The following is a 10,583-nucleotide window of genomic DNA, read 5'->3' on the forward strand; positions in this document are numbered from 1 at the left end:
CTTCCTTAACGGTTTGACAGCCTGGCTCTGCCCCAAACATTCCCCTCAGGAATACCAGACCTTACCTTGCCCCCTCCTAGTTAAAACACACGAGTTTCAGCTGGTGCCCCTTTGCTGGGTCAGTTTCAGAGAGCTGCTGCTGCTCTCTGTTTTTCACATGACAAAAGGGAGTGGGTTTGTTACCAGGCCTCTGTCTTCCTTTGGAATTCAGTATCAAACACAAACGCAAGGGGCGGCTGTCTTAATTGTTCTGAAGAGGAAAGCTGCATGCATCAGATTACAGCCTTTGTTCGGGATCCTGCGGAGCTCCCAGGGGGAGGCTGTACACAGCTGCATCCACTGAGGTGAAGGGTGCAATGCTGTGAAGGCCAGACACCACAGGTGCTGACCCCAGGCAAAAGGTGGTTACTCCACGACTGAATTTCACCTTGAGTCTGAAGATGGCTGTGGGCTGTGCCATTATTAACAGAAGGGGAACAAACCAGCCATCCTGCTTCCCTGTGAGGGCGGGTTCGAAGGACCTTTAAGTTACTAGCTCCCCGTCTCTCCAAAGCACCCGTACGCTTGTGCCACTGTACTCAGGTCCTGCTGTCTGGTTGCGATGGAGCAAACACAAAGTGCAGCAGTTAAAAGTTGCACGTCCTGCCAAGGCAGAAACTTCACTGACCGGAGCAATGCGAACGTTTAACTAAACTTTGGAACTCACCACTACATGACAGTAGCAAGGCCCAGAGGTTAGCAGGATTTTCACAGCATGGACCCAGCAAAGCGGGTGTGAAATGCTACGTGGTCAGAAGTCACACTTTTTTTTGTAGGGGTGTCAGTCACTGCGCTGGGGAACTGCTTTCCCGCTCCCCTGAAGCTGCAGCATGCTGCAAAGAAAAAAATTCAAATTTCCTTCCCCTCCCCCCCACATTTTTCAGTGACATTTAAACTAAGAAGGTAAGTTCACTGATAGGGTGTTTCTCTTTGTTGTGTATTTGTACCAGCACGGCTGGGTCCTAGCGGATGGAGCTAGCTGGCTGTGGGACTGAGCAGCCCCAATAATAATGCCTAGCTCTTATCTCAGCAATGGCTCTCAAAGTGCTTTACAGTCTTTCAATGCCAGGGGAGAAATCTCCCCAGATAACTCTCATAGGGGGCGGGGCGCAGTAGCCCTGGCCGCTGGGCCGTTATTCCGGACGAAAGTCACGTAGTCTGGAGTAACTGCTGGGCTTTTATTCTGGAGCCGTGCCCGCGCTGGAGTGATGAAGGAATAGCAATAACAGAAGACCGGTTTTTCTATATTTGTGCTGGGAAACCTCCCCCTGTGGACAAGTGCTCTGAAAATCCAGGCCCTTTTCAAGACCTTAACCCAAAATGCACCATGAGGCCTGAATGTTTACCATGGAGGTTTGCCCTGGGCCCTTGCGTTTTCTCTCTCTCTGCCGCTGGGGCGTGCTGCAGCTCTGTGTTGCTGCTTCCTGCATGGAGAGCAGCTGGGCCTCCTGCATAGGCCATCCAGGAACTGGTGCGAGGCTGAGCGGTGGTTTTAGCAGGCGTGGGGCAGCGAGATTGGAGATTGCCCTTGCCTAGAGCTGGGCACAGCTGGGCAAGCTTCCGCTGGCTGGTTCTGCGAGTGCTCCTCGCTCCCAACCCGCAGCCCCTGCTACGCCAGTCCTAGGCCCCAAAACGTCCCTGTTATGCTGTTCCTGCCTTGTCGGCTCTGTCAATGTACCTTCAATTCACGTTCTGGCACCTCCCCCTGCAGGGTCCACGCTTTGTGGTGTCTGTCGGCCGAGCACATTGCATGCACCTGGGGATCTTCACAAACCCCCTGGGTACCACCCTCCACTCCCCCTATTTCAGGGACTCCCTGCACTACCCCATGTCCCCAGGGGCTGTGTGTCCCCATCTTCCCATGGCACAGGCTGTCCCCCATGTTCTTTCTCCTCTCCCCCCCTCCCCCCCCCGATTCCATTCTCCCCACAGGGCTTTTGTGTGCAGCCCTTCCCCAGGCCAGGGTACCTCATTCACCCCTCACTAGGGGTTGTGTCCCCCTCCCCCCAAATGGCATTATAAGGGGTGAAGATTGTCAGGGGCCTGTTTCTACCCACTTTAAGGCCCCTTTATATGGCCAGGGGCAGCTCAGGGGGGCCACTGTAACTGAGAATCAGGCCAGCTGTCTCTGGGGTGGGAAAGTCGCGCGCGGGGGAATTCACCCAAGATTTGTCCAGCCTGCTGCTGCTGCTCCCGCGTGGACCGGCGCGTGAATGAAGCCAATCCACAGAGCTGGCCGAACGTGGTTTATTGACAGGAAAACTGGGGAATTCTCAGTCATCATCTCCTGCCTGCTGCTCATATGAATCCAGGAAGAACCTGGTGCCAGCGACCAGCGATCCAGCCAGGATGGCAGTAGAGACCCAGGGCGGCTCAGCCAGGTGGTTGGCGGAGGGAGTCAGCCTGCATTGAAGGGTGAAACAAGAGGACAGGCAGGGGCAGTGGTTTGGATAGGGCAGGCACCCAGTCATCGCTGATCTGCCCCCAGGCACCCACCCTGCCACTTCCACCACCTCTGGCAGCTTTTTCCATTCGGGGAACTGGCGCAAGCGACATCGGCAAACACACATTTTTGCCAGTGGGAGCTGCCTCTCCAGCAGGAGGGTTTGCCGGTCGAGCACTATCGGCAAAGCTTTCCTGGCGCAGGCCTGGTCCCGCTCCCCATCAAGCTGGGGTGGTAGGTCAGGATCAGAGCGCTGGAGACAGGCAAGACAAGATTTCTGCTCTCCAGCTATCAGGGGGCTGCTTGGCTGGCTAGGCCATTGTACAGCAGTCCAGGCTGCTTCTCTGCAAGCATGTGGCTTGATGGGATTGCTAATGGGCTAGCCATACTGGGGCAGACCAATAGTCCGTCTAGCTGAGCATCCTGTCTCTGATAGTGGTTAGGGCCAGAACTTCAAGGGACCGGCTCCCTGACCATCTTGGCTAATAGACCACTGATGGACCTATCCTCCTGTTCAAGTCCAGCCCAGTTCCATGGTGACTGAAAACTAGAGCTATTTCAGTGTGTGAAATTATTTACCTGGGATTTTCAACCACAACCCCCTTGGGCTGGATCTGAACTGGCGACCTAGAGGTTATGGGTTCCCCAGTCTCCAAGGCCCAGGTCCTCAGGCATTTAGGTGCCTATCTCCCATTGGCTTTGAGGATGTGGGCCTGGGTCACTGACTCGCCTCCTTACAGAGGCTGGGCTGGGAGCAGGGGGCTCTGAGCGCTGGGGGTGCCCGGGATCCAGACCCCACGGCCACTCACCACGCGGAGATGTTCCTGGGCAGCTTCCTCTGATCCTGGTGCTTGCAGTAGCACTTCCTGGGGCACGAATCCATGACCTGGAATGGCGGCCAGTGGCGAGCGGAAGCCTGGGGCTTGTCGTGCGAGCCGTCCGGACCCTGCTCTGAGGCTGCATCCTGGCTGGGCTCCGCGGGGGCAACCTGTGGCTCCAGGGCTTCCCGCCCCTGCCTCTGCGACTTTATCTTCTGCGTTTTGGCCTTCGGCTGCCCGTGGGCCTTAAGCTTCTCCTGCGGCTTCTGGGTGGGGCTAGCTGCCACCTTGGGCTGCCACGTGGACCGGGGCTGCAGCTTAGTCATGGCCTGTTTCCTCGCTTTCGGCCTGACATGGCCTGGCACCCCCTTGGAGGCGCTGCTCTGTTCCAACGCTGCCTGGCGCTGAGCTGCCATGGGGCAGGAGGGGCGGGGAGCTGCCAGGCACGTTGGCACTGGAGGGGCTGGAGTGGGAGGAATAGCCTCCTGCCCAGGCAGGGCCATGGCTTGGTCCTCCCCTTTGCCAGGCTGGACTGTGCTGGCAGCTGCAGCCTCTCGCGAAGGCAAGGCGGGCGTGTCTGGCGTGGGTAGACCAGGAGCCTTTGCTGGTGGATTTGCCTCTGGGGATGGTGTCTCTGGCTTCCGCTGCTGGGTCTCTCCAGCTTGTGTTAGCTGCTCTGGCTCTGCCACGAAGGCAGGGCTAAGTTGAGGGAGTTCCCCATCGGGTTCTCCGTTGGGACCCAGGTTCTTCCTCGTGTCGTCAGCTAGCCAGGCCCTGACGGGCTGTGGGTGGCCCTCATCCTGCCTCAGCCCGTCAAGCTTGGGGCCATTGCCCAAGAAGGACACGAGCCGAGACACATCTGAGCCAAACCTGGGGCTATTTCTGCCCTGGCCTTTGCGCCGCTGCGGGTAAGGGGTGGGCGCTCTGGGCTTCTGACCCTCCAGGCTCCTGAAGTTGAAGGAGGTGAGATCGTCCAGGATCTTGACCAGATGCAGCTGCTGCTTGGCCTGGCTCCGGGGCTGGGTGGTGGGTGAGGCCTGCTCCTTAGTGCCCATTTTCTGGAACTGCTCCAAAAAAGCCTGGCTCAAGGAGCTGAGACCCTCCTGATCTCTCCTTTCCAGCCCCTTGAGCGGCAGCAGCTTCTCAGCTGCCTTGGGCGACCCAGAGATGCTGAGCGGGGCCTTCTCCTGGGGACACTGCTTCAGGGCGTCAGCAGAGGAGATACCGGAGGAGATCAGGCTGGCCCGGTGCTTTATTGCCTTGACGCTGGGCGGCCGCTGCCCAGGCTGGATGGTGACCTTGTACAGGAAGCTCAGTCCATGTTCCAGCAGGGCCTGCACCCCCTCTGTGTTCACCCCGTCCTCCTCACTCCCTTGGGGCTCCTTTGCTCTGCTGCCCCGGGTCTTGGCCTGGCCGGTGGGCGATTGGCGTGGACTGGCGGGTGCCTTTGAGTCGCCGTGGCTGCCGGGTGAGCCTTCCTCATGAGGAGGGGGCTGTTTCTTCCCTCCTGACGCAGCCGGGGGCCTTGGGGGAGCTGTGCTGGTCGGGTTCCTTTCTGCTGCATCGTTAGGCCCCCCCTGGTCATTGGGGTTTGGAGTGTCTGCACGGGCGGGGTTGTCCAGGACTGAACTCGGCGTCCGTGTCTCGGTCAGGGCCGGTTGGCTGCAGCCCTCTGGCTCCGACGTGCCCTTGGGTGCGCCGACTCCCTGTGCCCACTCCAGCCGCTCTGGGACAGCGGCACTCTTGCCTGGAAGGTCGCCCTGGCCTCCTTGCTTCATGATGGAAACGGTCTCCCCTTTGCTCTTCCCCTTGGGCGCTGCCTTTCTGGACCTCAGCAAGTCTTGTTCGGGGGGTGGCTTTTGAGACCCAGATGTCACCTTCTGGCCCTTGGGTTCCCCTTGGTGGGTGCCTGGGATATCCAGTGCTGGGCTTGGCTCTGTGCCCAAGCTGGCATCGCCACTTAAGCAGGTCGATCCAGCTTCCCCTGCCTTCCCTTGCCCCAATTCCTGAGCCGAGTTATTGTCTCCAAGGCCTGGATCTCTGCTGAGGCTGCTGGAATTCTGAACCCACATGGAAGACAGCTTGAGCTTGGATTTCTTCGAGCAACTCTTGCCCATCTCTGACGAAGCCACCTGCTTTCCTCTTCTCCCCGGCTCTCTGTTGAGTGGCTGGGAAGGTTCTTTCACTGCAAAGGTTTCGGGATGAGGCGGGAGGGCTCCCGATTCACTCCCAGCCCCGCTCGGCGTGCCAGCCAAGCACCGGTCGTCCGCTCTTGGCTTGCCTTCCTTGTCTTTTCCCTGCGCGGGGTCTACATCTTGGGATGCTTCCGACTGCACGTTGCCCATTTTCAACGTTCATCCTGTGAGCGGGAGAAAAGAGAATGACAGCGCGGCCCAGTGGATGAAGACTCGGGAGGTGTGCAGTCTAGACTCAACTCTGCCGCTCGCCTGTCGGGTGACCTTGCTTAAGTAGCTTCCCCTCTCCAGGCTTCTGATTCCCCTCCCTGCCCTTGTCTAGTTAGATTATTAACTCTTGATCTAATGGGTCCCTTCTGGCCACAAGCTCTGTGAATCTTGTGGGCAGAGACTATCTCTTCCTAGCACAATTGGGCCTGGAGGGCTGGTTATTTATCTGTCTGCTGAAGGTACTTATATGAGCCCTGTCCCACTGTGCCTGAGCTCTTTGACATCTTTAATGGATTTATCCTCATAACACCCCATTGTACAGATGGGGAAACTGAGGCACGCCATGGCTAAGACCCAGATCCTCTCAGGGATTTCAGTTCAGTAGGAGTTATGGCTCCTAAATTCCTTTGAGGATATGGCCCAGGCTCTCACCCTAACGCTTGGGCAACGGAGCAGATACGCCCTTCTGGAATATACACAAGAATTACAATGCTAGTAGACAACCGTTCCATCTGAGCACCTCAGACAGAACAATGGGGCACATTTTTAACAGGAAAGGCAATTAGCCAGTGGACCAACTTACCAAGGGTCAAGGCGGATTCTCCATCCCTGGCCATTTTGAAATCAAGACTGGCTGTTTTTTCTAAAGGATCGGCTCTAGTTCAAAGAGGAATTAATTAATCCAGGGCAGGCCTATGCAGGAGGTCCGACTAGGCCCCTTCTGGCCTTAGAAGCTATAAACAGTGATGAATTACACCACCTGGGTCACAACAGCCACCCCCAATTTACAGAGGGGGAAAATGGGGTGAACTAACTTGCTCGAGAGAAGACCGCAAAATTGTCACCCAGGTACCATGAGAAGGTAGGAAGGTTAGATACAGACGTGGGGCAGGATCTGAAGCCTATTCAAATCCAGGGGAAGCTTTCCACTGACCTCAATGGCTACGGGATGAGGCCTAGGCAGAGTCACCACCCCCGGGTTGCTCATTTTGCCTTGATTTCAAAGGCAGATTTTTACTTCCTCTAGCAAAGGGGACTTCTGTTATTCCTATTAGGTATATTATGGTAGCTCCTGGGAGCACCAGGTATTGACCAGGACCCATTGTGCTAGGTGCTGTACATTTGTATGGCTATTAGGTGTATTATGGTAGCACCAAGGCGCCCCAGGCATGTACCGGAACCCCATTCTGCTAGGTGATGTACAAATACACAACTAAAAGATGGTCCCTGCCCCCCAAAGAATTTACAAATGGGGTTCCACCCCTGGTTTGGGATGCAAACAATATTTTACAAAGAGAAACTTTTTAGGGTCAATGTTGGGTTAAAAAGATCATTTGATTCTACCCTAAATTACACTGGTATAGATCAGGAGTGACTCCACTGCAGCCACTCCATTCCACTGGTGTAAACCCAGCGTAAGGGAAATGATCATCAAGCCCCATATGTAATCATCACAGGAGCTGGTGAAAGATAGGGAGGCAGTGTTGGCTAGTGGATAGAACCCTGCCCTGGGAGTCAGGCCAGCTGGGTTTTATTCCCAGCTCTGGCTTGCCAGGTGCCCTGGGGCAAGTTACTTTCCCTCTCTTGTGCCACAGTTTCCCTATCTGTATATACGGATAATGAGCGTTTTAGGGATAGTGAGAGTGCTTTGGTACAGCATTTTGAGCTCTCCCGATGATACGAGCTAGGGATTGTTATGGGCAATTAACACCCTAGATTGTTGCAAATTAAAAATCTAATTTCTTCCCCCATCCCCAATCCTCACCTTTCTTCAGGCCATCTTTTTTTTTAACCTGGGGAGGAGGTGGTGGTTTGTCTGTTGTTTGCATTTCTCTTTGCTTGGTAGAGACCTTTTGTCTCGGGGTTCTCCCACGGGGGGACAGCTGAGCTGCATTGCCAATGGGGGGAGAAGGGTTACTTGTTTACAAAAAGAAACTGGAGAAGTTTGGTGATTAAAATTAAAGCTGGCAACAGTTAAGCCGCTGGCGTGCTGGGACCACCGGTCGTCATTCGGACCACTGTGGTCTGTTTCCTTCTACTCTCCTGTCGGTTTGTCTGTCTCCACCTGCTGTCTCTCGTCTTACACTCACATTGCGAATAATACAAATAATAATATAATGGGAACAATTTCTGCTCAGGCTTAGGTTTCGAAAAGCTGGTTTTTAACCAACCCCTCCAACCCCCTTGTTAACCCAAATGTGACCTTTCAAATATCAATCAGAATTATTATGAATGTATTGACTCCTATTATGTGTATTCTAGGCCAACAGAGATGGGGAACCCATTGGGACGGGCACTACAGGGTAAGAGACAGTCCCTACCCCCAAAAAGCTTACAAGCTAAAGAGACAAAGAGTGGGAGGGGAAACTGAGGTACAGAAAGGTGAGGGACATGCTCTAGGGCACCCAGCATGTCAGTGACAGAGCTGGGAACAGAACCCAGGAGTCCTGAGTCACTGAACGCTAATTATTATTGGATCATTCTATAAGTCTGGCTCCCCGTCGTTCTCCGGTCTTGATGCCAGGCTTGAAAATGTGAACGCACATCCCCCTCCTCGGGGTAAGAAATGCCTTTTCCTCCAGGCGCCCGTATCTTCCCCAGCCGCTTGTTCCTGAGCCAGCTGCCTCTGCCCCCAAACCCAGAGGGAAACAGCCTTGGGACCCCCCCGCCCAAGCTTAATGCTTCTGCTGCTTGCCCCCTGGGTACTGCCCCAAACGCAGACTGCCTCCCACTGCCTGGGCCCAGACCCCTGCCCTGGCTCATAACCTCCGACACGCGGTTAGTGCCCCCTGCCCCCTGCTCCTGCCCCCACAGAATAATGTCCCCGACCCCTCCCTCAGTTAATGCCCTCCGACCCCTCCCCTCTGCCATCTCCCCCGGTTACTGCCCCAACCCCTTCCCTCCGACCCCTCCCCTCCTCTGGTTAATACCCCCTAGCCCCTCCCCCAGCTAATGCCCCTGCCCCCGCCCCTCTGACCTCTCCTGTGGTTAATGCCCCCTGCCCCCTCCCCTCTGACCCCTCCCTCAGCTAATACCCCGCCCCCTCCCATTTGACCCCTCCCCTCTGACCCCTCCCCCAGATAATGCCCCCGCCCCCGCCCCTCTGACCTCTCCTGTGGTTAATGCCCCCTGCCCCCTCCCCTCTGACCCCTCCCTCAGCTAATGCCCCCGCCCCCTCCCCTCTGGCCCCGCCCCCGCACTCACCGCCCGGCCGGGGGCTCTGTCCGGCGGCGCAGGGAGCGGCCGGGTCGGGCCAGAACCGCCGGGGGCTGGAACCCAACGGTCGCGAGCCCCCTTCGAACCCCCCGCCCCCTCACAGCCCCCCCCGCGAACCCCCTTCGAACCCCCCGCGTCCTTCGAGCCCCGCCCCCTCACAGCCCCCCCCGCGAGCCCCCTTCGAACCCCCCGCGTCCTTCGAGCCCCGCCCCCTCACAGCCCCCCCCCGCGAGCCCCCTTCGAACCCCCTGCCCCCTCACAGCCCCCCCGCGAGCCCCCTTCGAACCCCCCGCCCCCTCACAGCCCCCCCCGCGAGCCCCCTTCGAACCCCCCGCGTCCTCACAGCCCCCCCGCGAACCCCCTTCGAACCCCCCGCGTCCTTCGAGCCCCGCCCCCTCACAGCCCCCCCCGCGAGCCCCCTTCGAACCCCCTGCCCCCTCACAGCCCCCCCGCGAGCCCCCTTCGAACCCCCCGCCCCCTCACAGCCCCCCCCCGCGAGCCCCCTTCGAACCCCCCGCCCCCTCACAGCCCCCCCGCGAGCCCCCTTCGAACCCCCCGCGTCCTTCGAGCCCCGCCCCCTCACAGCCCCCCCCCCGCGAGCCCCCTTCGAACCCCCCGCGTCCTTCGAGCCCCGCCCCCTCACAGCCCCCCCCCGCGAGCCCCCTTCGAACCCCCGCGTCCTTCGAGCCCCGCCCCCTCACAGCCCCCCCCGCGAACCCCTTCGAACCCCCCGCCCCCTCAGCCCCCCCGCGAGCCCCCTTTGAACCCCCCGCCCCCTCACATCCCCCGCGAGCCCCTTCGAATCCCTGCGTCCTTCGAACCCCCCGCCCCCTCACAGCCCTCCCCGCGAGCCCTCTTCGAACCCCCCGCCCCCTCACAGCCCTCCCGCGAGCCCCCTTCGAACCCCCCGCGTCCTTCGAGCCCCGCCCCCTCACAGCCCCCCCCGCGAGCCCCCTTCGAACCCCCCGCCCCCTCACAGCCCTCCTGCGAGCCCCCTTCGAACCCCCCGCGTCCTTCAAGCCCCGCCCCCTCACAGCCCCCCCCGCGAGCCCCCTTCGAACCCCCCGCCCCCTCACAGCCCCCCCCGTGAGCCCCCTTCGAACCCCCCGCGTCCTTCGAGCCCCGCCCCCTCACAGCCCCCCCCGCGAACCCCTTCGAACCCCCCGCCCCCTCAGCCCCCCCGCGAGCCCCCTTTGAACCCCCCGCCCCCTCACATCCCCCGTGAGCCCCTTTGAATCCCTGCGTCCTTCGAACCCTCTGCCCCCTCACAGCCCTCCCCGCGAGCCCTCTTCGAACCCCCCGCCCCCTCACAGCCCTCCCCGCGAGCCCCTTTGAACCCCTGCGTCCTTCGAGCCCCGCCCCCCCACGAGCCCCCTTCGTACCCCTCCGTCCTTCGAGCCCCGTGCCCCCATAGTCCCCGCCCCCTCACAGCCCCCCATGAGCCCTTACCCCTGCGAGCCCCGAGAGCCCCTGCCCCCGCACAGCCCCCCTTTGAGCCCCCAGAGCCCCTGCCCCCCACAGCGCCCACCCCCGCACAGCCCCCCTGTGAGCCCCCAGAGCCCCTGCCCCGCACAGCCTCCCTGGGAGCCCCATGCCCCCAGAACCCCTGCCCCCTCACAGCCCCCCCGTGAGCCCTGCCCCACGTGAGCCCCCAGAGCCCCC

This window comes from Lepidochelys kempii, chromosome 23 (assembly GCF_965140285.1).
Source record: "Lepidochelys kempii isolate rLepKem1 chromosome 23, rLepKem1.hap1, whole genome shotgun sequence".
NCBI lineage: Eukaryota > Metazoa > Chordata > Testudines > Cheloniidae > Lepidochelys > Lepidochelys kempii.